At 37.7% G+C, this 26,686-nt stretch overlaps 1 protein-coding gene and 1 long non-coding RNA gene across 8 annotated transcripts in view; one reads left to right on the forward strand and one right to left on the reverse strand.

Moving 5' to 3' along the window:
- EXOC6B (exocyst complex component 6B) overlaps positions 1-26,686 on the forward strand; it is a 559,588-nt gene that overhangs the window by 101,970 nt on the left and 430,932 nt on the right. The window lies entirely within an intron of this gene.
- Positions 12,366-26,051, reverse strand: LOC118501125. Its single transcript, XR_004903720.1, has 3 exons — positions 25,757-26,051; positions 14,133-14,134; positions 12,366-12,486 (listed from the first exon to the last, which is right to left on the reverse strand). It is a non-coding gene; the product is annotated as an uncharacterized LOC118501125 (long non-coding RNA).

Here is a 26,686-nt window from a genome sequence, read left to right on the forward strand (position 1 = left end):
GTTTAGTTGCTGGGAGCTGTCCCTGGCTGATAACCAGCAAGAAAATGGTGACCTGAGTTCTATATCCACAAGGAAATGAATTCTGCCAGCAACATGATTAATTTAGAAAGGACCCTGAGCTCAGATGAGACCACAGCCCTGGCTGACACCATGATTTAGCCTTTGGATCTAGGAAACAGTGGTATAGTCTGCTTTAAAATGGTGCCTAGAGAGAAGTCTCTGAGTCTTCCACCTGCCTTTCTCTATACCTGGAAAGCTGCAGAAAAGTAAGAAAATGCAGTTATGATAAATAGGTTAGAAGTTCAATCAGGGTCAAGATGGAGGTGTAGGTAGACAGACTGTGCGTCCTCGCATAACCAAAGAAGGACAACAACACATTTAAAAACCAAAAACAACCAGAACTCACGGAAAATTGAACTGTATGGAAGTCCAACAACCAAGGAGTTAAAGAAGAAATACTCATCCAGACCAGTAGGAGGGGCAGAGATGGGCAGGTGGGCAGAGAGGACTTGTGGCAAGGCAGTGGCTGGAGGGCTGGGCGGCCCCACATTCATGTGCAGATAAACCGGGAGGAATAACTGGGGAGTGAGACAGATCATGCAACCCAGGACCCGAGCGTGGGGCAATAAAGCTACAAAGCCTCTGACTGAAAACACCTGTGGGGGTTGAGGCAGCAGCAGGAGAAACACCCAGCCTCACAGGAGAGTTCATTGGAAAGACCCACAGGGTCCTAGAACGTACACAAGCCCACCCACTGGGAATCAGCACCAGAAAAGCCCAATTTGCTTGTGGGTAGTGGGGAAAGTGAGTGAAAACTGGCAGAGACTGTAGCAAGCAGCACTGTTCCCTCTTGGACCCCTCTCCCACATACAGCATCACAGAGCGGTGATGGGGGTTGTCCCACCATGGTGAACACCTAAGGCTCCACCCCTTACTATGTAACAAACGTGCCGAGACGACGTTGACGACAACAACAACAACAACAACAAAATGGCCCAAATGAAAGAACAGATCAAAGCTCTAGAAAAAATACAACTAAGTGACGAAGAGATAGCCAACCTATCAGATGCACAGTTCAAAACATTGGTTATCGGGATTCTCCAGGAACTCACTGGGTACTTTAATAGCATAAAAAAGACCCAGGCAGCAATGAAGGTTGCATTATGTGAAATAAGGAAAAATCTATAGGGAACCAACAGTGATGGGAAGGAAACCAGGACTCAGATCAAGGATTTGGAACAGAAGGAAGAAAGAAACATTTAACCAGAACAGAATGAAGAAACAAGAATTCAGAAAAATGAGGAGATGCTTAGGAACCTCCAGGACATCTTTAAACGTTTCAACATCTGAATCATAGGGGTACCAGAAGGAGAAGACAAAAACCAAGAAATTGAAAACTTACTTGAAAAAATAATGAAGGAGAACTTCCCCAATCTGGCAAAGGAAATAGACTTTCAGGGAGTCCAGGAAGCTCAAAGACTCCCAGAGAAGTTGCACCCACACAAGGAGGAACACATCAATAGCATAATAGCATAATCAATAAAGTATATTAAAAATAATAAAAAAGAAAAGAAAAAAGTTCAATCATTTAGCAGAATCTGAGAAATTTAAAAAATATATATTTTATTGATTATGCTATTACAGTTGTCCCATTTCCCACCTTCACTCCCCTGGACCCTGCACATCCCCTCCCACCCACATTTCCCCCCTTAAGTTCATGCCCATGTGTCATAATGTCTTTAGCTTCTACATTTCCCATACTGATCTTGCCCTCCCCCTGTCTATTTTTTACCTACCATCTATGCTACTTATTCTCTGTACCTTTTCCCCCTTTCTCCTCCTCCCACTCCCCTGTTCCTAACCCTCCATGTGTTCTCCATTTCTGTGGTTCTGTTCCTGTTCTAGTTGTTTGCTTAGTTTGTTTTTGTTTTTGTTTTAGATGTGGTTGTTAATAATTGTGAGTTTTCTTTTACTGTACATGTTTTTTTATCTTCTTTTTCTTTGATAAGTCCCTTTAGCATTTCATATAATAAGGGCTTGGTGATGATGAACTCCTTGAACTTGACCTTATCTGGGAAGCACTTTATCTGCCCTTCCATTCTAAATGATAGCTTTGCTGGATAGAGCAGTCTTGGATGTAGGTCCTTGCCTTTCATGACTTGGAATACTTCTTTCCAGCTTCTTCTTGCCTGCAAGATTTCTTTTGAGAAATCAGCTGACAGTCTGATGGGACCTCCTTTGTAGGTAACTGTCTCCCTATCTCTTGCTGCTTCTAGGATTCTCTCCTTCATTTTAATCTTGGGTAATGTAATTATGATGTGCCTTGGTGTGTTCCTCCTTGGGTCCAACTTCTTTGGGACTCTTTGAGCTTTCTGGACTTCCTGGAAGTCTATTTTCTTTGCCAGATTGGGGAAGTTCTCCTTTATTATTTGTTCAAATAACTTTTCCATTGTTGCTGTTCCTCTTCCCCTTCTGGTACCCCTATGATTTGGATGTTGGAATGTTTAAAGATGTCCTGGAGGGTCCTAAGCCTCTCCTCATTTTTTTCAATTCTTATTTCTTCATTCTTTTCTGTTTGGTTGTTTCTTTCTTCCTTCTGGTCCACACCATTGATTTGAGTCCCAGTGTCCTCTCCATCACTATTGGTTCCCTGTGCATTTTCCTTCATTTCGCTTAGCATAGCCTTCATTTGTTTATCTAATTTGCGACCAAATTCACCAATTCTGTGAGCATCCTGATCACCAGTGCTTTGAACTGTGCATCTGATAGGTTGGGTATCTCTTCGTCACTTACTTGCATTTTTTCTGCAGCTTTGATCTGTTCTTCTGTTTGGGCCATTTTTTTTTTGTCGTGACGTGCTTGTTATGTAGTGAGGGGTGGAGCCTTAGGTGTTCACCAGGGTGGAGCAACCTAGTTGTTGGGTTGTGACGCTATATGTGGGGGAGGGTGAGGAGAAATTTTAAAACTGTCCATTCTATTTGTTATTACTAATTGAATTTTAAGTTAAGCACTTACATTTTTATTTTTTTTTAAATTTTCATGTTCTGAGATGTGTGTGTGTGTGTGTGTGTGTGTGTATAAAAAGTAAACATGGTATTGGATTGGAAGCATTTCATGGACCACCTGTGGGTTCTGCTATGGAAACAGAGCCATGTTTAAAGCAGGTAGAGCAACCCTTTCTTTTTATTCTGTCTTGTTTTCAATGTTGATCTTCTTCCAGGGTGCTTCCAAAATAATGTGCATATTCAATTTTGGAGTTATAATTTTACCTTGAAGTGAGTTCATAAAAAAATGTCTAATAAAATTAAAAAAATATCTAAAAAATGTCTAAAGAAGTTTTTTTTTGTTAATTATCTACTGTTTTCCAGTTTCTTTTGAAATTGATTTTTGTCATTCACTTATGGAATTGATTTGTACAGGAGGGAAATTCTGTATTTCTTATTTTGATGAGCTTGCCTTAGGCTCTGTGGGGCTAAAAACATTTATAATGTAAACATTCTTGGCTAGGTTGATTTCTGTGTGAGGCCCTTTAATGAAGAGACGGATTTCTTTACTTTTAAAATTCTAACCTGGGTTTGCCAAATTATATGGGTTATATAACTGATGCTTAGAAAGAAACTGGTTGCCCATAAAAGAAATTGAAGGCTTCCAGGAGTTCTTCCTTTAGTAACCGATTTTAAAGAGACATACCCTTGGGTGAGATTAGTTGTTAGCACAGTTCTTTCCACCTTACGCTTTATTTGGCTGAGTGTTGACCACAACAAAATACGCTCTTTTATTTATTGTGTGGACTATCTTTTGACTTAGATCTGGCACGGCATTACCAGCTGAGTTCACACAGATGTGATGACTGTCAAATAAAAGCAGTGTTGTTGTTGCTGAGACCTTTTCTGTGCTGTGTGTTAGGCCTTTCCACAGATATGGCCTTTAGGGTGAAAGGAGCTTGTGGTCAGTTGGTCTGGTATTCTTGGATTAGCTTTATATTCTGTTTTCTTCTTGATTTTGATTTTGATTTCTTGTTTTTTGCTCTTTGCTGATATGGTGGTCAGGGGGACTATGAAGGAGCTGTTTTATAATAGGGGTTCTCAAAGTAGGCAGGAAGTAGAATAGCTTATAGTATATAGTACAATTTTAGTTTACTGTTAAGTCATATGATAGTTAACAAAGTAGACTTTGAAGTTGGGGTTAGACTCTAAGATTTGCCATTTGCTAGCTGTATGACAATTAGCAAGTTATTAAACATTGCAGTGAGTCTTTTTTAAAATTTATTTTTTTAATTATAGTTGACTAATATTTAATCTTTACAACAACTCTGTAAAGTTGGAATTTTTAATTTTTTTAAAGACGTGGAAACATTTAGGGAAATCAAGTGCTTACCTAAGTCTCATGTGTATTATAAAGGTTCAATTTTAAAAAAAGGACTATCCTGAGACTGTAGAGAAGGAGAAAATAATTAAAGAGGTTAAAGTCGATGTATTGAATGTATATATAAATTTTCATTCTGAGAATTCAATCTCATGTGGCATTATCAGCCTTGAGTTAGATCTCATTTTTAAGCAATTTTTTTCCTTGCCTTAAAAAATTATTTCTTTTATATATATTTCCAAAATATTTTAAACATGATTTCAGTTAAAAAGTGCACACACACACACACACACACACACACACGTGTATATATAACATAATCATTAAATTTAAAAATCAATAGACCTTTACTGGTATTTAGTTGGGTAAGAGAAGAAGGATAATTTATTCCCTTGATCTGTTTTGAGGATGGTATTACAGTTTGGTTTTGAGGTTTTCTGTTCCTGGTAAAAAGGAAACTATCTGATGTGTGTATATGTGTATATAGGAAACAGTATTATATTGACTTAGTTTTTCTTTTATCAGATTTGCAGATAAAATTGTCATATGACTTTTGTATAGTTTGCAAACATGGCTTTGTGTTGGGCTCATCTAAAATAGACCATTTCTTAGAAAATCTACAGGAAGAGCAGTTAGTACAATATTTATACCATCTTTAACAAATACCTATAGATAAATATATGTTTCCTTTATTTTAAGGTTAAATTCTTCTGAGAATATTCCTTTTACTGGTCCTTGGCTTATACTAAAGAGTAATAATAATTTAAAACTATAGTATTGTGAGACTAAACTGATGAGTAGAACAGAGTACAATTACAAATATTGACATTTATATGTATGAATTTAATAAGTGATAAAGGGGGTGTCATGCAAGAGGCACAGACACATAGAAATTAACACCACACCAAATAGGTGTAAAGTAAGCTCTCTATCAAGTAAACCTTATTGGCAGAAAGGTCAGCACAGTGCCTGGGAACACCATCTTCCTATCATTCTGTGGAGGGATGTGATGGGTTCAGCTGTGTTGTACAACTAGTGGGACATGCCTCAGGGGAGGTACCCTGCCGGCTCTTGTATTGTTCATAGGGAAATAAGGATAAGGGTGAGAACATCTAGTCAATATGTGATAACTGGATCCCTGATGGTCCTAGAAATGACTTGGAATTCCATATATATACATACATACATACATGCATATATATGTGTGTGTGTGTGTGTGTGTGTGTGTGTGTGTGTATTCCCTGTTGTATCAGCTGAAGGGACCTAGAATTCTTCCCATGAGCTAACTCTGTTTTATCGAACCAGCTCATTGCTGAGCTGAGACTGGGGAAGGCAGAGAGCCTCTAGGGGACATCTCTGGCAGTGGGAGAACACCATAAACATGATCGCTGCTTTATGTATCTGTCTTCCCAACCAATCTGTGATCTCTGTAAGGAGGTAGGGCCTTATCTTTTTATTTTCAACACTCTATTTAGTGATCATAGATAGCTAATAAATCAAGTACTGTTTACATTCTGTGTGTATTTAATTAAATTTAATGTATTTATACTTTAATATTTTTTTAGGAAAAACCATCTTTTTTAATGTTCTAAAGCATATGCTCTTAGTTACCAATTACATTCTTTAAAGTATATGACAATATCTAAAACTGCTCTTTGAAAGGATTTTGACCCTACCTCAGTGTGCTGTGGAGGGGCTAAGAAGTTATCAAATTGCCTTCTTGTTAAAGATGTTTGATCGAATGCATACATTTATATCTTCTACCTCTCCAAACTTAAAGAAACAACATCTTTGGGAATTTTTTTAAGTAGCATGTGCTCCCAAACATAAAGAATGCAGGAGAGTAGATGATAGCAACATTTTTTAGAAGCTGCAAAGTAGAAAGAAGTGTGGTAATTGTTTTAGCAGAGCCAACAAAACTCGGTCATAAACCAGTAGGAAAAGTGTATGATAACCCAGTTTCAGTGTTTGCAGAACCCCTATCTCTTAGAAATGGGCAGCACTGGGTTCCTCTGAAGAAGGAGGGGTAAGATCAGTGCCCAGACAGAAGGACTGGTTGAATCTCTGTTTCAAAAGCAGTTAGACAACTGACGTCTTGTCCAGCTATTCCCCACCTATCCACTGTCCTATCCCAGCTCTAGCAGAAGACTAGAGGAGAATAGATGCAAGTTGAGGGTTGGGTTTCTAAACTGAAAACAGTGAAATTTTATATACTAAATATTGAGATTTATCCTGAATCTCAAAGCTCTCTTTTCTGATTTGGTTCCCTGAACTCTAATAGCCAGGCTTAAATGCTTCAGGTGTGAGATTGGAAGATACTCTGAATAATATGATCAGCCAAAGAGAAAAGTTCTAACAATATGTCCACTGGGTAGTCCCCAACAAAATGAACAAGTTCGAAATCTTTGAAGTCCACCTTTTTAGTTTTCCAGTTCAGAATATGACCAGATAGCTAAGGGTTGCCAGACATTTAAGAAAAGCCTCTAACGTGACAGTTAAAGGTCAGAACAAACACATAGAGACTTTACACAAAGAGGCAAACCAAAAAGGCAAACCGAAACAAACTGTCACTAGTAATAGCATTGGAAAGATAAAATGAATTACATGCAAAAAAGATCAGAATGCTACAGAAAAGGAGAAAATCAGAGAACAAAAACAATGTTGAGAAATTAAAAATGGTAGTAGAAACCACTTAAAGGAGGGCTTGGAAAATATAATTGAAAAAAATCTTCCAGAGAGGAGTAAAAAGAAAAAGAGTAAAAAGTAAACAGAAAAAGGAATATAGAAAATAGAAAATTTATACGAATACTAAGGAGTCATCTAGGAAATCCAGCATTTGATACTAGGTATTCTAGAAAAAGAAAGCAAAGAAAGTGAACTGAAGGAATTCAGTCATAGAAATAATGTGGGAGAATGTCCCCAGATTCTAAGACATGAACTAACACGTTGAAATGTAAGTCTATTTCCATCTCTTTTCTTGGGCACTGGATGGAAATAGACTTTACAATAAGGAATGTTCTGTAATTGTAGAAGCCAGAGGACAAAGATAAAATTCTGAATGCCTCTAGAGAGAAAAAACAGGTCACATACAAATGATTTGGTGTCAAAATTATTTTAGACAAAACTGTAAGCTATGCTGTAAGCTATACTGAAATGGAGCAGTGTTTTTAAAGTTCTAAGGGAGAATGATTATTGCATATCCATATTTCCATATTAATGACAATACCAAGCAAGTATGAGGATAGAATAAATGAAGATTTTTTCAGTAAAGAAAGGCCTGAAAAATTTACTTCTCATGAGTAACAACAAAAAAGGATTTGATATACTTAGGATGTAGGTAATCTAATAGAGGAGACAGGCAAATAGAGTTTCTAAGATGATGGTTAAGGGAGGTGGTTGACAGTGAAGTAGCAGGGCAGAAAGTATAAGCAGCATAGCCTGGAGCAATTTAGAAATTGTAAAGATGTTTCTAAGAAGATGACAGTGATAGAATACTGGATATATTTATGCATATCGAGAGGAAATTCAGATAGTTGGGGAGAACTTGGGAACAAAATACAATACATAGAAAACTAAGCAAACATATAAATAAGAAAACCATTAACTCAAACAAAAGTTGTATAAGAAAGGAAAAATGATCATACTATCTTACATGGCTTGACTGACTATGAAATTGCAATTAAATAGTTATAATACTTAAATGCTAAAACAATTGTCAAATTAATCCATTGATTTTTCTTTTTCTTTTTTTAAATTTTGGGAGCACATTTATTAAAGCTTGGGACAGTGAAACAAGGAAGAAGGGCTGGGGTTAGAAGAAACAGGAGAGAGCCTGGGTGGGGCTGCTTTGGCTCTCTGGAAACGTTATAGGAAAGTGAGACACGTGGGGGGCTGTGTAGACTCACTGAGAAGAAAAAGCAACAGTCACAAAAATGAGCCAAGGCGGAGTTGCTTTTAACTCACTGAAAAGTCAGAGAAAAGGGGGCCTTGGAGACAGGTTCAGGGGGTCATCTCAGGATGAGCTGCCACTGTGCAATGCTTCCCCGGTTGCAAGTCTCATGGGGATCCTTAGAGTTTAGGAGATGCGTACCTGAGAGTGAAGAAAGGCATGGGAATGCCTGAAGGGAGTGGACGTGGGGGTGGAGGAGCATGGTTGTGGGGTGGGAAGAGCGCCTGCCTTTGTGTTTGAGAGATAGGTTAATGGACACTGGGCAGATGTGTGGTACTGGCATACTATGTATGTGAAAGAGACCTAAATCCTCATCTTCCATGCTGTCAGTAGATCAAGCTTAAAACTAAAAAAAACAACAAAACACAGTTGCTAAAAGACAGAAGTAACCCAAGTGTTCATTGGCAGATGAATGGATAAGCAAAATCTGGTATACAAATTCAACAGAATAATTATTCAGCCTTAAAACAGAAGGGAATTTTGACACGTGCTACAACATGGATGCGGACATTGTTCTGAGTGAAGTAAGCCATGTACAAAAGGATAAATATTGTGTGATTCTACTTATGTGAGATTCCTGAAATAGTCAAATTCATAAAGACAGGAAGTGGAATCATGCTTTCTAGGGGCTGGGGATAGATGGGATGATAAGTCAGTGTTTAATGAGTACAGGGTTTCAGTTGGGGAAGATGAAGAGTTTCTTTTTTGTTGTTGTTTTCATTTCCTTTTTAAAAATTTTTTTTATTGTTGTTAAAGTACAGTTATCTATATTTTCCCCCCACCCCAGCCATCCCCACCTCCCATGCTCGATCCTACCCCCCTTTGGTTTTGTCCATGTGTCCTTTATGCATGTTCCTTGACAACCCTTCCCCCTTTCTCCCCCATTATCCCCTCCCACCTCCCCTCTTATTACTGTCAGTTTGTTCTTAATTACAATGTCTCTGGTTAAGATTGATGGTGATAACGGTTGTGCAACAATGTGAATATGTCTGATGCCACAGAACTGTACACTTAAAAATGATTAAAATGGAAAATTTTATGTTATGTATATTTACCACACTCAAAAACCTAAAAAAAAAACAGGCAGTAACATGCATAAATATGCTATATAGAGATAAAGAGGTAAGCTTCCATAGGGTGGTTGCCTTTAGGGAGCAGGATTTGGGGGGAAAAAGGAGAGGAGGAAACTGTTGTTTCCCATAATAAGTTCTGTAGAACTATTTGACTATTACAGCTTAACTATATATAGCTTTGCATGAGTAACTTGGATAACATCTACTATTTGACTATTATAGCTTAACTATGCATAGCTTTGCATGAATAATTTGGATAAAATCTACTGAACAAAAATAGAAAAGAAATATAAGTCATCAGATTTGGAATGTATTTATATGTATGTATGGTGGACTGGATATGAATTGGGGAAAATTCAGTGTACAAAGGAAGAGTTGCCCTTATTTAAAGGGTTATTGATATTTATCTGTGACATTATTATTTTCTTTTCTGTTTTATGAAAACCAGAAAAGGGGTGGTAATTGAGCTGTCTTCAATCTTCAGATTCATAGATGTAGCAAGATGGGATTGGAATTACGTGCTAGATATAAATTAAATTAAGGCCCATTTGATTCTCTGTTATATTGAATGCCTTATTAAAGAAGCAAACAGATCAGTTTGGTGGAATGAGCAACAAAACAAATGTTTTATACTGTGAAAATCTTGAAGGTGTTGATGAAGGTTGAAAATCTGTGATGGTTAGAATGATCTCTTTCCTTTACCTTGAATTCTTAAGATAAATATTTGCTTGTGTTCAGAAGAGAGTGGCAGTTCTTTAACACCCTCTTTTGGTTGCAAAATAAATGTCATACTACCCCACGCCTGCCACTACTGCAGGCCCACATGCTGAGTTCATACTTGGGCATGTGCTCTGATGTGTGAGTGAGTGGTCGCGGCTCTGCTGCAGGGGAAGATGGGGAGAGAGGGAACTGGAACAGTGAAAGAAAATAGTGCTGATAGGCCAGCCTTCACAAAATTGGCTTCGTCTCAGAGTCTTGTGGGAGAGAGCCTGTGGTCTCATTATTATTTCATTGGGAAACAACTATTTGTTAAATTTAAAATAAAGGAACATGACCCACACTGTGAAGTTTTTCTTGAGTGGTTTGTACAGTAACTGACCTTCATTCCAATACAGAACTCCTTGAATTTCCTATTGCCCCCACATCCCATAAATGTACCACACTAATGTGGAAATGAGGTTCAGTATACTGAATTCACTTTTGACTTGAATTTGAGACCAGTACTTTACATATAAGTTATGAGGTGGAAATGAATTGATTGTATTAACATGAGTAAGATACTCTCTGGTTATGTTTTTGTTATGTAATTTAACCTCTGCAATATGGGAGGATGTGTAAGAGGTTATGTAAAATGATGCCTTAAATATAACCGGTAAATATATAGCTTAAGTGCTGTTTAAAACATTAATACACAGGGGGCCAAGAACAACTACTTTATTATTTTAATTATCAGATAAGCTTTAGATTGGTCAGGCGCAGCCTCTGTCTGCCTTTCTAAAAGATGACTGGAAGCAAGATGTCTTTTTCATCTCATCCCTGGAATGCACTGTTAAAGCTTATGTTTAATAGGTAGTGATCTCTCATTACAGATCAGAATGAGCCAGTATTCTTGTGTTGTGTTTATAAAGTTACTATCTTACTTTGCTTGTATATCAAGGCAAGATATAATAACTGCATAATTGAAATATAGAAAAATATTTTAAAACAAACACTTGCTTTTCTTTTACTTTCCTTCTCTTTACATGCTAAGTTTTCTCTTCCCTTTCTTTTTTTACTTCTTTTTCCCCCTCTTTACTTCCCTTCTCTATTTCTCTTCCTCTCTTCCCTTTCTCTTAGTTGTAGAAATTTTGCTTTCAGGCCCTGAGGATTCAGCTTCTTTCTGAGCAAACTTGCATGTTGACCACCTCAACTGGGAGTCTTTAAAAAAAAAAAAAATCAACCATGCCCTGTATGGGTGGCTCAGTTGATTGGAGCATCAACCCCTACACTGAAAGTCTGTGGGGTTTGATTCCTGGTCAGGGAACATACCTAGGTTGTGGGTTTAATTCCCAGTCAAGGCACATACCTAGGTTGTGGGTTTGATCCCCAGTATGGGGAGCAGCTGATCAATGTTTCTCTCTCACATCAATGTCTCTGTCCTTCCCTTTCTCTCTCTCTCAAATCAATAAAAAACATATCCTTGGTTAAGGATTAAAAAAATCAACCATGATATAAGATCTAAAACCATAATAAAATTTCAATCAAGTTTTTGATTTAAATTAAAATTTAAAAGAAAGCTATGGTATTTGCTATTTATTATAATATGTTTAGGTGTGGGGATCATGATTCTTTGGCTAAAGAACAATTTCAAGTATGATATTTTTAGAGGGTTTAAGTTCAAGGATAAAGACTAATCAGTTTGGTTCTTCCCAGATCCTAGATTTCCTTGATATTCTGATATAACCTCACTATTAATTCTAGTTAGATAAGATAGATTCTAATACTTCATTTAATATCAGCACAGTGAAAAATGTACAAAGCAAACAAGGATACCAAGGACATGTTTTTAAGTGGTTGTAAATTTTAGATCATTTTAAATTAAATGTGGCTAACCCTTGGATCCCGCCTGCAGATAATCATTTATTCTACTGTTTGAATTCCATCTTAAATTTTCATATTTCATTCTTCTTTATTCTAAGTTTAGATCTGTTTAATATGGTTCTATGAAGTAGATCTTGTAGGGCATGACTCATTTGCTTGGTCATTTCAATTGTCTTTTTAAAAAAATGCTTTTCTTGGGCTAGTAGGCATCATTAATAACCAAGAAAATAGGTCTCATGTACTTGATTATAGAAGTTACTGTAATATTTTATAAGTAGAAGAATTATGAGTTACCAAATATTATAAAGAGGAAATAGCACCAACCAAATTTACACCAACCAAATTTACTTGTTTGATAATCATCAAACTCAATCTTTTTTTAAAAAACAAGTGAAGTCTTTGAGATAGCAGTCTAAGGTTGTAGACCCTTTAACATACTTAGGATTGGGAGAAAGGAGACTATTTTCATTGTTGACACTCTCAAGGACCATCGTCATTTATTACTGTGAACTTGCCTTGCTTATCCTGTTATAGTGATACTACATAATACTAAGCATCAATCAGCCCTCTTTCTAATAATTTTTAGGAAGTGTAAACTCATATCCATTCCTAGTCAAGTCTTTTTGTAGAAAAACTTTTGTATTATCTCCAAAATCAAAGAATGTAGGCTTGGAATCAAGAAAGCTAGGTTAAGGCATGGCTCTCTCACTTATAATGTGACTGGACAAAACATTTAATCTAAGTGTTGGTTTCCTCTTTTATTAATAAAAGTCAAATAAGATCATGTATGTACTTAGTACTGTGTCCAACACACAGCACACACAATAAATATGGCATATTTGGATGATTTTTGTTTTGAGATCTATGTGATTTTATCAGGAAATCAAAGTCGTCCCTTGGGGGGGTGGCTTAGGTATTAAAAACCTGATACCAATCATCTCTTCTTCTTGCCATCTTTGTATTAAATGATTGCAACTATATTTTTTTATGAATATTTTAAAACAAACTGGTTTGGAAAAACCTGAGTCACATTTAGGAAGGAAAATTTTTTTTAACCTTAAGAGGTTTTCCATATTATCTTCAGGCTTTGGTGTTAGGAAATGCAGAGATTTTTTTGTTTGTTTGTTTATTTTTATTTTTTACTATATTTGTAATGATGCCTTTAACAACAATGAGAAACTAAACCCTAGATCTGTTTAAATAAGCAATTCAGAACATAGAAATTAATGAGACTTAAATGGATTTCACAGAGTGCAGTGGAGCCAAGTTTGAGGTTTGGACCTGGAGCCTGCCCGGTCCCCATGGTACTCCCTGTGACCTGCGGCATGGTGCGTACGGTTCCTGGAGACACCAGTGGAGAATTCCTAGGATTGTTGTGCTCTCAGCAAGTGGTCTATTCTTACCCTCTGTCAGATGTTTTCTTTACTGAGCACAAAACCTCCATCAAAATAATGCTAGGGGAATTGATATGTGAGGAAATAAAAAGAAAGGGAGAAAAAGAAATATTCAGACATGTTCAGGAGAGCCAGAGAAGCAGATTAAGGATGGTTTAGAAAGAGGACTCTCGCTTAGTTGTATTGTCTCATGTCCTTCTAGGTCTTCCTGACAAAGTATTTTAGCAGGTAACCCTAAAGCAGTTAAATTTTTTAAAAAATTTACATACAATAAAATTCATTATTTTGGCGTGTGCATGAATTGTTAAAAAATGCAGAGATTCATGTAACCAGCACTGCAAACAGGATACAGAACAATTTCATCAGCTCCCAAAACTCCCTTGTGCTGTCCCTTTGTAGTCAAAGCTTCTCTCCACCTACAACCCTTGGCCACTGACCGTGAAGTGAATCAAAACTATTGGATGCGAAGCACATTCAGCAAATACTTAGGACTGCCAGAACTGCAGTTGAATATTGCTACACTACTCATGGATTGGGAATGTGGCATTTCTCTTACTCTCTTGGTCAGGATCTCAACAGAAGTATGAATCCCAAACCCAAACCCAAACCATGAAGTTAAATGTTTGCGATTGAATACTGACAGATGAACATCTAAATTGTTTCTTTTTCTGGGTCTGTGGGATTCCAAGGTTAAGAGGGTTTATCACCTTTGATTCTGACTGTCTTGGGATGGATTCTCTGTTTCCATTAGAAGGCGAATGGCTACATGACCGCTCCGAGGTGGCCAGGGGATTTAACACTTCGGACCAGGAAGTATGGGAGATGGTCAGATCATTGGAGTTGAACTTTTCAATCATAGACTTCTGTGTTCTTTGTGGGAGGCTAACGAACAGTGCAGTGGCGAGGGTTTATATTGTGAGCTAAAATTTTTCAACCGATTATGTTTTGTTTTAAAAGCTTGCAAAAAACGTTTTGTTGACAAGTTCAGGCTACTTTACCTTCCTGACATGCTTTTCTAATTGCACATTTATAGCAAATTTAGAACAGCTTTCAGTTATTACTTGTGGCTGTGCATGTGGAGGAGAAAATTCTCTGCAGATTCGGGCTGTTGTTTGGGGGCACAGAAAGGCTTTGTCTGGTTGTGGCGTGTGTGTGCGGTGTTTGTGTTTGCTTAAACTCAGGAGTCAGCCAAGTGTGGAGGCCTCAGAGTGTGGTGAGACGTTCATACAGAGCACTGATAATAGATCTTTATGTCAATTTTTAAGTACTTGAGAATTTTTAAAAGTTGAGAGAATATTGTTTTAGAAATGAGAGTGGCCTGTTAGGGGAGATGATCACACTCTGTACCAGTGAGATGGTGTGAGACTGGGAGGGAAGCAGTGAATTGGAGAGCCCTTATTTTTAAAAGCAGTGTTACAGTGCCAGTGCCTAACACGAGTTCTGTCCTGTGGCAACCACCCACGAGAAAGTGGACTTTGAAAACACAGGGGACCCACTTGCAGAACACTAGGTAATAAAAGGGACCTGGGCAGGTGTTTGGAAGAGGGAAACCTGTAGCTAGTGTAGTGGTACTAAGGTGATAATCATTTACTGGCATTTTTTTCAAGGGCATGAATCTGAATTGGTTTCATCTTTCTGTTCCCCCAGAACCTAGCACACTGCTTTGTATTAACTAGGCATTCACCAAATTTTTGTTATAGTATATATACATGTACTTCTTTTCTCTTTGGGAGAGCACTCAATGCATTTCATAACAAGGAATCTCCATGGATATTGTAAAAGTTTTAATATTTTCTTGATCTTCTTAGGCTAGTAATTTGCTGATGAAACCCATGTCTGTTGTATACAACTTTGATATCTTGAGATGTGCTTTTTCTCTGAAAGCCCAGATGAGATTTTTTCACTTAGGTATAACTTTGTCTCGACTCTCCTCCACTGAACTTTTCTCACTTCTGTATACTGGTGAAGTGTTTTTTTATTGTGGTAAGATGTACATACCATAGAAGGTACCTTTTTAAAAAAAATTACCTTTTTAATAATTTTTAAATGTGCAGTTTTATGGCATTCAATATATTCACATTTTTGTGCAACTCATCACTATCATCCAACTTTAGAACTTTTTCATCTTCCCAAACTGAAATCTGTAAACCAGTGAATTTTAAGTGTGTAATTTGTGCTCCGGTACTAACTGAACAAAGAGTCTTTCTTTATATATGTGTTGAGGAATTCATGATCTCTTTGCAGGGAAGAAAAAGAGACAAAGAGCAAAACTGAAATCTTTTCAATTTAATAAGTAGATTATAATTATTGAATTTATTGATGAGTTTTTCTGTACTTCATTTTCCTTAAGAAATTTGTTCAGAAGCAACAACTGGGAGTAGCCCTTACTTTCTCAAAGTCATGAGAGAGAGATGAGGGGCGAAAAAGAGAGAGGGGGGAAGAGAGAGAGAGAGGGAGAGAGAGAGAGAAATAGAGAGAGAAAGAGATTGGTTTTTCCATCTTTGTGTATAACAAGATACATAGTTCCATTACATGATGGTCTTAATCTGCTTTTGAGGGCTACATCATGGTAATACCGTGTATCTGGTGATTTTACTGTGATGTCAGAGAATTTGAGGATAAGGAGTATCTCTTTTTTTGGTCAATAGTATAATCCTATTTTTTAATATAGGCTGAAGTCTGTTGTTAATTCTCTTACTACTTATAAGTAGACCATATAAGAAAACAAACAAATGCCACAGAGCAGTGCAGACTGCTTTCCCACACAATGACGTCAGGTCTCCTCAGCATGCTGCACAGGGGTCTCCTCGCTGTCAGATGAGCAGGCTGTGGCCTTCCTGGCCTGTGTTTGGTTCGTGCTTCTTGGTAAGTCTTCAGTCAGAGTCGGTCTTGTAACATGGGAGAATAGAGATACCTACAGCAGTAGTTTGTAAACATTTTAGAGCCATAAACCTTTTGACAAACTAATGAAAGCCATGAACCCTCTCTTTAGAAAAATTATCATGTGAATAGAAATCTTTAACAAAATGCCAGGGCATTTAGGCCCTCTGGGTAATACACTCAATTATATCTCCCCGGTGGGAGCCATCTGGATATTCAGGCCCACAATGAGTATCAGAGTCAGTAGCATAGTCTGGGATTCTCCTATTCTAATTTTATCATGATTTGTGAAGAGTTCATAGAAAAGGTTGAATAAAGTTGTGACTGTCTCAGTTTCATTTTATACTGTTAGTGAAAATGGATGCTATTTTTTTATGATTAGTAGGTTCAAGATATTGATAACTCTTTCTGAGTACCCGAGTTTCAATAGCAGATAGGTATCAGAGAATAAGTTGACCTATATTTCATTTTGCTGTGAAAGTTGGTTAAGGTTATATTTACAAACTTTGCTCTGGTTCTGACTTCTCATGTGTGATTTTTAAAAAAGATTTTATTATTTTTTAGAGAGAAGGAAAGGAAGGGAAAAAGAAAGGGAGAGAAACAACCATGTGTGAGAGAAACATCGATTGGTTATTTCTTGTGCGCCCCTAACTGGCGACCTGGCCCGCAACCCAGGCATGTGCCCTGACCGCAAATCCGGTGACCTTTCAGTTTGCGGGATAGTGCCCAGCCCACTGAGCCACACCAGTCAGGGCTCATGTGTTTTAGTCAGTTATTTTCCTCTCTCCTTATTCTATTGTACAGGTATTACAGAAGAAATAGAGTAGGGAAAATAATATCAAAATTCTAATTTTGACTTGAAATAGGTAGAGAAAGCCTAGTATGAACAAGTTTAAAATTGGTATCCACTTAAATATTAAGAATGATATAAAAAGACATTTTACTTTGGGAAAGACTTGACCTCTTTCTGCACAAGAAAAATCTCAATTTTCTTTATGGGTGACCTTACCTCTTAACCAATGTCGTAGAGGAACTGAGGATTACGTTATGCAGAAACTCTCTTGGCTTTCAGCACCCCTGTTCCTTTGCTATTTAAGTCTCTACTATTCCTTTATTGCTTTAATGCCACTCTCAGAGGATAAGGCTGTTTCTCTTGTTTAAGCTATTTCTTCTACTTGTGCTCGGTCTCATTTTTTTGTTCTGTTTTTCCCTTACTCCTCTCCATTTTTCTTCATCCTTTGCTTTTCAATAACTCTATGTCAGTTGACATGCTCAGGTCTCCCTTTTGTTGGCCATGTTGCTTTAATCCCTCTTCTTTTCACCACACCTTCTCCCATGCTTTTCTTCCATAGTCCCTGTGTCATTGAATGATATCATCGTTTATCCAAGATGGAAATCCACTAAGAAACTTGATAGTTGTGGGGTGATTTAGGTGTAGTAAGTAGTATAGTAAGTAGAATATTGTATAATTGGGAGGAGTATACATAATATTGTAAAATGAAAATGCACTGTATTAGTCAAAGCAGAATATAAGAATTGTGGAGATTCTTACTTCCTGGGATAGTTTGAAACTTAAAATGTTTGGAAGTAGAGGTGGGCTAAACAGCCTGGTGAGTTTTTACTTTACAACATTTACTACAGTCGTTAGGGATTTTTAAAAAATTTGGCACTCTTATAGTCAAAAGGATTTGAACATTTGTGCCTAATATGCGTACATTTGTATTTATAAATTGTATAGTGTATTCTCATTAACTCATTGGTTCTAAACTTTTTGATTATGGACTTTTTTCAGTAAGCATTTTTGTGTATATGTACCCCATATATGTATATTTCATTTATTTATAAATTATATACATATGTTACTCTCATTAGCTATTATCTTAGGGCAGGATATATATTTAGGGGAGGGATCCATTGTTAATAATGCATTTAAGTCCCTTTTTCAAGTAGCCCTGATAATTTCAAATTTGGGGGTTATTTTCTGTTAGACCTGCTTTGATCATTTTTATGTTTACCACATGATATGTTTGGCAAGGGGTTCTTCCCAGGTGTATCAGTTTTCCATTGCTGTTTAACAAACCACCCCATAACTTAATGGCTTAAAATAATACTGATTTGTTATTTCTTATGAGTCCGTGGATCAGCACTTCAGGCTGTGCATAGCTGGAGCGTTTGTCCCCTGACCTCACCTGGAATCACTCATGTGGCTGGCTGGCAGCTGGTGCCAGCTGTTGTCCCCTACCTGGCCTCTCTCCCCAGGGGGCTAAACTGTGCTTCCTCATACCATGGTCGTCTGAAGGTTTAGACAGAACTAGAGCTGAAGCTCTAGGCTTCCTAGGGTTTAGACTCTAGAATTTGAAAATGCCCATCACATTCTGTTAGGCAAAGCAGGTCACAAAGCCAGTGCAGATTCTGGAGAGTGGAGAAACGATCCTCACCCTGTGATAGGAAAAGCAGCAGTGTCACATTGCCTAGGGGAGTGCCCAGGGAGGCGTGATGCACTGGGGCCCGATGTTATGATGGCTTTGAAGCACTGGGACAGAGACAATATCCACCCTGCTATTATCATCTCATTTGCATGTGCTAGCATTATTACTATTACAGTTTTTGGTTAGGAATATGTTAAAGCCATTTGTCCACTTTCTATAAGTTTAACTGAAACTAGATAATATGATCTAATTTTATTTATGAGCACATGTAATCTACAATACATCACAATAAGCTGAAAGAAAAGAAACAAATTAGGGTAGTATATCAACTACTTTGCATTCTTTCCACAATATACAAATCTTGAATTCCATATGCGGTACTCGACTCTCTGACAAGCAGAGAGTGAGGATGTCTGTGTCATTTCTTAAATCAAATGTTAGTAAAACTTAGCTTTTTTCTTTCTTTTTTTTTTTTTTTTTGAACATGAATATAAGTGTAGGTACTAATGATTTGTTTTTACTTGACCTTGGGGGTAGACACACCCACTTTGGAAATCACGGGTCAAACTGATATGGAGTGGTTTGTGTGCCACAAGTCCCTGGTGGCACTGGTATGCCCGTTAGCATCAACCTGACAGAATCAGTGACTCAGCATGGCACCCTTTTTCCTGCACTAGACTAAGCCTTAGAGGCCTCCTCAGTGTCATGATGTAGGCTGGCCTTTTATAGATAGCATGTGAGGAGAAATGTGTTTGTTATTCTGGTTATAAGAAATTAATTTTACTTGTGGAAGAGGTAGAGTGTCATATATTTTGTAATTGGCACGTAGGAAAGAGGTTGTGTGTGTGTGTGTGTGTTTAGGGGCTGGTATGAGGGATCGGGGTATATGGCCTTCCATCTCTCCTTTATATTGTTTTTTTCATCAAAGGTAACTTTCTTTTGGTTTTCATATGCTAAGAAAAACTTTAAGAATATTTTCATATATTTTAAACTTGTATTTGGATGGGAGATAAAAACAAGTGTTTATTTACAATGCATGAGGTTTGTTTTAATCCTCTTCTCTACAAAACTCAGTTCATAGTTGCAGTTTCTTGGTGTGTTTGAGTTTGCTGATATCAGTTCTTTAGCTTTTGATACGTGGTAGTCCTGTTGTGCTGCTGGAGCTTTACCAACTTGGGAAACCTTCTTAAAATTCCAGTGTAGTCATAGCTACTTCTCTTACAGCTGTGCTTTCTTTGTCCTGGTGACTACAGAGAATGCTTCTTCCATGCAGCCAGCAGGATTAACAAATAGGCAAGCTGAACCCCGAAGTATTCAGCCTTCTTTCTTGCTTTGATCCCATAACCTCTCCTCTGGTCAGCAGTGTTGCTGTTGACAGTTCTCCTGGTTCAGCCAAAGGTGAAAGATAATTGCTTATGGAGTAGCGGCTGGGATGGTATGTGTTTTCGCAGCAAGTACCCCCCATCCCTGTCCCCAGGCAAAGCTTTGGATCTGGTGCACATTTCAAAGCATGTGTTAAACTTTATGTGATGCTGATTAAAATGGAGGGCTTCAGGGTGAATTGGCAGCGCCCTGCAAATGCATCTGCCAAATGTCATACAGAGAAATGTCTTGCTGCAAGTGGAAGGGCTGAATTCTGTCTGTTTGAGCAGTGTGCAAGCGTGCAAAAGGAAAGGTGCCTCTGGGAGTGTGTACATACACAGCCTGTGGGGCATCCAGAGTTCTTTAGCAACTCCTTTGCTCCTGTGATAGAAAACCTCATTTTCCTTCTCCTTTAGATAACAACAACAAAACACAGTATGGAAATAATAATTGCATCATTGTGTCCTTCAGTTTGCCATTCCTAGTGAACACTTACGGAAAACCTGCCATGGAGGTAGAAGAATTGTCTATCTTCTGAAGCTCAATTTATGGACCACTGGGATGAGATCTACGATGTTCATTCCTGAAGGAAGTTACATTTCATTCCTGAAATTCATTACAAAGCAGATGAATTTGTGTGCAAGCTTTTTAGGATCGAAGTCTCCTCAGGATTTCTTTTTAAAAAGAAGTATGCGTTTATATCATATGTGTAGATTATCCCTTCCTCAAAGGCAACAAAGACAACATTAGTATCCCAGGTCCCATTTCCTTAGGCATCTTGCCCTGCTCTTATGACAGGGTTAAGATAGAGAGAACATCAGTACTTTAAAGGGGATTTAGACAATTTTTTTTTTAGGAAAAGGTAAGGAATTTTAAGGGGTAACAAGGGTTAGTGGCACACACATGTGGAAAAAAATGAAGAGAAACAAGTTGAAGACATTGGTGGAAAGAGGGGGGTAAGTAATCAGCCAGGCTTCTCATTCACGGGTAGACCCAAGGGAGCAGATGTAAGAACAGGGATTACAGAATATGGAGTGGGCGTGAAATATCAGTAAAAAGCAGCCGCAATTCCATTGATTTATGGATTTAAATGGCCCCACCAAACATTGATGTACTTCATCCCATTTATTTCCTGCTCCAGAGACTAAAGAATTGTTTGATTTTTTTTTTTTTTTGCACTATCCTTTTGTTTTTAAAAATAGCTCAAAAGATGGCTTTGGGGACTCACTATGGTACTTTTGTTATCATTTCTGTTATACTGGAGGTGGGGTAGATCCCTGATTACAATTTTATTCTTAGGAACTTGCTTTTATAAATCCTATGCTAAAAAAGCAAGCCTTATACATATAGATATATTCCAGTTTTCCAGGTGAGACCATCAGCTCTGTTTTGCTTTTAAGTGTTTTCTCTGATGTTTCTTATTTCTTTGTTAAATTAGATTTCTTCCTTTTATCCTTCTCCTCCTACTCCTTCATCTTTACCCTTTTGAAACGGGATTGGAAAATGTGCAGGGAATGGAAAGAAAAAATGCTGGCTATTTGCCTACCATTTTGGAGCTTTTATTGAATTTCATGCAATTTCTTCTTTTTCCTCTGGTATTAAAGCTCAGTTTTCAGTCGTGAAGATACTTATTTCTAAAGAGTATTTTTGACTGAACTTTTGTTGAGAGTGTTTTGGGGGGTGGGAGGTTGATAATCTGTTTTCTCTCTCTCTCTCTCTCTCTCTCTCTCTCTCAGAGTCTTGGTTAGGTCAAATAGAATTTGCCCCAAGGATATTAGTATTGATTTCATGTAAAAGAAGTTTGAAACCTAAGATTCCACTTAATTTCCTCTTTTGGGTTTTTGTAGACTATTTTGCACAGATAGGAAAACACAACTGGAATGTAGTGAGCCACAAAATCTCGGCGAATGCCACTTCTTTGTAAGAAGCATCCTATAGTTTTGAATGGGGCAGTTACTAAATGGAAGCTTCACCTTAGGTAAAATAATTTTGTTTGATAAAGAATACTATTCAAAGAAAAGAGGAAGGTTCTACATGCTTTTTTTGTGTGTGTAGTGAAAGTTCTAAAGCAGAAGGAGGAATGTAGAAAAGGAATTTGGGACTTGTCAGTAATCACATAGTATTTTCCTTACCATAACCCTTTCATCTCATGAATTTATGTCTGAAAGACTATCCTTGTTTAGTAATATCTCATAATTTAAATACAGTTTTTTAAAAAGTCAAGATTACTATCTTGATGTTTTACACTGTGTTCATGGTTTCAAATCAACAAATACCTATTGAGTGTGGGTTAAAAACAATTCAGTATACAATATGTCAGATGGTCATATTTGCTGTGGAGAGAAATTAAGCAGGGAAAGGGAAAAGACTAGCTGTTTATTTGAGGTTGGATAAAATGTCCAGTTCTTTGGTGTTCTATAGTTAGACATTTGAAAATTCTTCTTGATATTTTCAAGATTTATTGTCTTTTCATGTCAGCTGAAAGTCATCATTTTGTTAGACTTTGGGCTGTCTTTGCGTGGCAGCACTTCTGCTTCCCCTGTAGCCCAGGTTCTGACTGTGGACAACTATTTATTAAGTAAATGGGCATAAAAGTTTGTATTTTTCCTTGTTTTTTTATAGTATCTTTGGCCAGTGCAAAGCCAAATACAATATCAGGTCAGCAAATAATAGTATTCAACTAAAAAAAAAAGCACTTGAAACTTCAAGATTAAAGAATTTTTATTCCACTATATTATATTTATTTTTAAAAGATTTTTAAATTTATATTTAGACAGAAGGGAAAGGAGGGAGAAGTGAGGGAGAGAAACATCAATGTGTGGTTGCTTCTCGCACCAGACACCTGGCCTGCAACCCAGGCATGTGCCTTGACTAGGAACCGAACCAGTGACCCTTTGGTTTGCAGGCTGGCACTCAATCCCTGGAGCCACACCAGCCAGGGATAAATTTATTATATTTAGACAAAAGAGAATTTGGATGCTTTTCCTATTTTTGTTGCAGTTGACATCTTTGATAAGCTAACTCATTGTTAGCCAGATTGGTAGACACATTTGTATTCTACTATTTTATTTCAAAGCAGGAAAGTTTCAAACCATTTCGTTTTTTCATTGGTACTTGCAATTTTTACTTATTTTACCCTCTAATAAGGTTTTTGAGATGATTTTATTGACCACTTTGATGTGTTTTCAGATTTTGTCTTCTATGTATATGTTCATTATCTTGGTTCATAACTTTCACGGATCCTAAGAGCAGTCTGTGTATCATTGGTCCAGGTTTAGTCAGAGGAGCAGAACCACTAGGAGAGTGTGTGCCCAGTTTCCACAGTTGCAAAAGATCAATACTGATCATGGCTATTATCTTTGTGCCTGACCTGGAGTTTGAAGTCTATAGGGAAGGTAGCCAGGAATGAAGGCAGATATAAAATAGGGAGAGCAAGGACAAGCTGGAACCTACAAGCATGAACAGGAGCTCAGGAGAGTGGACTGAAACTCACATTAGTTCTTGCTGTCTCTGATCTTGATAATGTGGGTGTACTGCAGGAGAACCTGGCGTCCTTCATCCTGGAGCTGAACACACAACCTGGCCCAGGAGACGCTGAAGGAGGGAGGATCCAGGGGAAATGGAGTAATTAATTGCTGGTCTGGCTGCTGCCTTGTACCAATGTGTTTAGCCTCGCAGTTAAGTGCAATGTGAACTACAAGATAGCTGCTGCTTAATTTCTACTTTCTAAATCTTGCAGTCATATTTCTTGTGCCTCACCTTAACTAGAAATATCTAGGGCTGGGAATTATGGGAAATATAGTTCAGCCTATCCAAGTTGACACATTACAACTGTATGTTTATGATCCCAGGACAATTAAGAAGCATTACTCTATACCAGGGGTTGTAATACAACCTGTGAGTGGACTATCTGATTTTGTCAATAAAGTTTAATTAGAACACAGCCATGATAATTTGTTTACATATTGTCTACTTTTATGTTGCCAAGGAAAGTTGAGTAGTTTGCAGTTACCACTGTATCTCCTGCAAAGCCTAAAATATTTACTATTTGGCTCTTTAAGGACAAGTTTACTGACCCTTATTCTGCAGGGACTAAGAGATTCTTTGGATTCCAGAGGACTCACATCTAGAAACACTTCTCAGAAGTTCTAGACCATTATATCTATCCCTAGGAAGTCTTTCTAGTTTACATTTTCTTTTTGCAAGTGTTCCTGTTAAAAATCGTGTTTTTCTTTACCCATGTATTTTTAGCTTTTCTGAAATATTCACTGGTATAAAATTAAACTTATTTATAAAATATTATTGATCTTCTTTGAAAAGCTCTATAAATTCAACTGCATATTCATCATGATTTTTCCTATAAGTTCTATGGCTAAACTATATTGTGTGTTAATTTTTTTCTTTTGAATTTGATCCTTGAGTTTATAGTTATGTTTCTTAAGGTAGATGTATTAGATTCGTAGGGCTGCTGTAACAAAGTGCCACAAATTGAGTGGTCTAAAACAAAAACAACAGAAATCATTCTCTTACAGTTTTAGAGGCTAGAAGTCTGAACTGAAGCTGTAGGTAGGGGTGATTCCTTCTTGGGGGTCTCAGAGAGAATCTGCACTGTGCTTGTGGTAGTCCTTGGTGTTTTCAGTTTGTGGCAGCATCACTCCAGTTTCTGCCTCCTTTATCACATGGTGTTTTCCATGTGTGTCTGTGTCCTTTCTCCTTTTCTTATGAGGATGTCAGTTGTATTGGATTAAGGGCTCTCCCAATGATCTCATCTTAACTTGATTGCATCTGCAAAGAATTTCCAAATAAGGTCACCTTTTCAGGTTTTGGGAGTTAAAGCTTCAGTGTATCTTTTTTGAGTGCTCTGAGAATAAGCAACTTCTTCAGGCAGGTGGGTTACAGAAAACTGATGATAAAACTGGTTTGAACTGAAAGTATAATTCCTGGGCTGTAATAAACTATCTCTGTCCTCCTGTTGTGAAGACTTCAAACTTGTATAACAGGTTGTCTTGGTAGAGAAAGAGCTAGAATGAGAAGTTAATAGTCCACTGGGTATCCTGTGTATGTTTGGGGCAGACAGCAGTCTCTTTAAACTGTCTCAGAAATCTCAGGGACACTTAAGAATGTACCTAGCTCTATCCTCTGTCTGGTACATTATGGACTACATGGGAAAGAAGGTAAATGGTGGGCACAATCGTGCATATTTAAACCGAGATAGGTGATTAGATTACAAGGAGAGGCAGTGGCGTCCCTAGTAGAGAGAAGCGTGTAGGTGAGGGTGCTGGCGCGGTAAGCCGGGCTTCACCACAGAACTCAGATTTGGAAAGGAGCACTGAGCTGACCATTCTGGCCTAGTTTTGTCTCCTAACTTCACTCTCAAGCCAAGCTATTGTCTGCTTAGGATATTAAGCTTTAAGATTATATTATTAAAACTCCCAGCTCTTCTACTGTGGGGTACCCATCTTAAAACACACTAGATATTGAAAGGGAAGGCATTTCTATAAAAAAGAGGGAGACTCTGACAAGTGGGCTGTGAGTGAGAATGAGTGGAAATGAGGCCCAGCCACTTCAATAAATGAAGTTTTTGAGCCAATGGGCTTCTAGACATAAAATTGTTGGAGTCGTGTAATGGGATATTCAGGTTGACAGGCCCAGGGGACATTCAGGTTGCATTTACCTTTTGGAGATTGAATGTTGTAGCCAGGTATAATTTTTAGTTTTGGTTACCTAATTGTGAAGTAGAGCTACATACCTTTCTGGCCAGCTGCTGTGGGATAAAATTCTTAAATCTGGGAAATGGTGTGATTAATATGAATGTAAAAGTTAGCAGGCAGCACATTTTAAAAGTTTTAAATGGGAGCCATGAGTTTATTGATTATTGATGATATGAAACATCTTTTTAGAGGTTTGTAGTTATTGACTTTTTTTGAAGTAGATATTTAATTTTACCTCAACTTAATGTATGGACTTAATGCATCACTTATTGCTTTGGACTCATTTTTCTCATTGGTAAAAAAGGGATGGTTAACAGTGTAGAGCACAGATGGCAGACACAAGGCCTGCGGGCCTTGTTTTATCTGGACTGGCACCTTGTTTCTACCCTGTGGCAGCGCTGAGCTCCTTGCCTTTAGTTAAGGAGTAGTTAATTGATACAGTCCTAAAATGATATTCGGCCCTTTGAAGGTGACCGAGAGGCTGGTATGGCCCCCAGTGAAAATGAGTTTGACACCCCTGATATGGAGTGATTAGGTTAGTACCATTAACCAAAATGATATACAGCTTTGGCTAGATAATTTTGTAAATGTGCTTGATGATACTGGAACTGCTATCATTTACTACTATATTATTAGCTTTCTAAAAGACAGGAAAGAAAAGGATTTCCTGACAAGAGACATTTTGTTTTTTTACATTGGATGTGGTAGTGACACAAATTAGCTCGGTTATCATGACAGACGTGGCAGACACTGTTGGCGCCCTGTTTATATCCCGTTAGCTCTATCGCTTCAGGTGCATGCCGGCTGAATCTCCAGTTGCCAGCACCTGCATCTCTTTGCCTAAGGGCTTTCTTTGGATGGGAGGAGTGGGTAGTTTATGCCATTCTCCCCTACCCCTGTCCAGTAGTCCTCTGCCAGTAACTGATGGAAGCTGGTATGTAAC

This window comes from Phyllostomus discolor, chromosome 6, assembly GCF_004126475.2.
Source record: "Phyllostomus discolor isolate MPI-MPIP mPhyDis1 chromosome 6, mPhyDis1.pri.v3, whole genome shotgun sequence".
In the NCBI taxonomy this organism is placed as follows: domain Eukaryota; kingdom Metazoa; phylum Chordata; class Mammalia; order Chiroptera; family Phyllostomidae; genus Phyllostomus; species Phyllostomus discolor.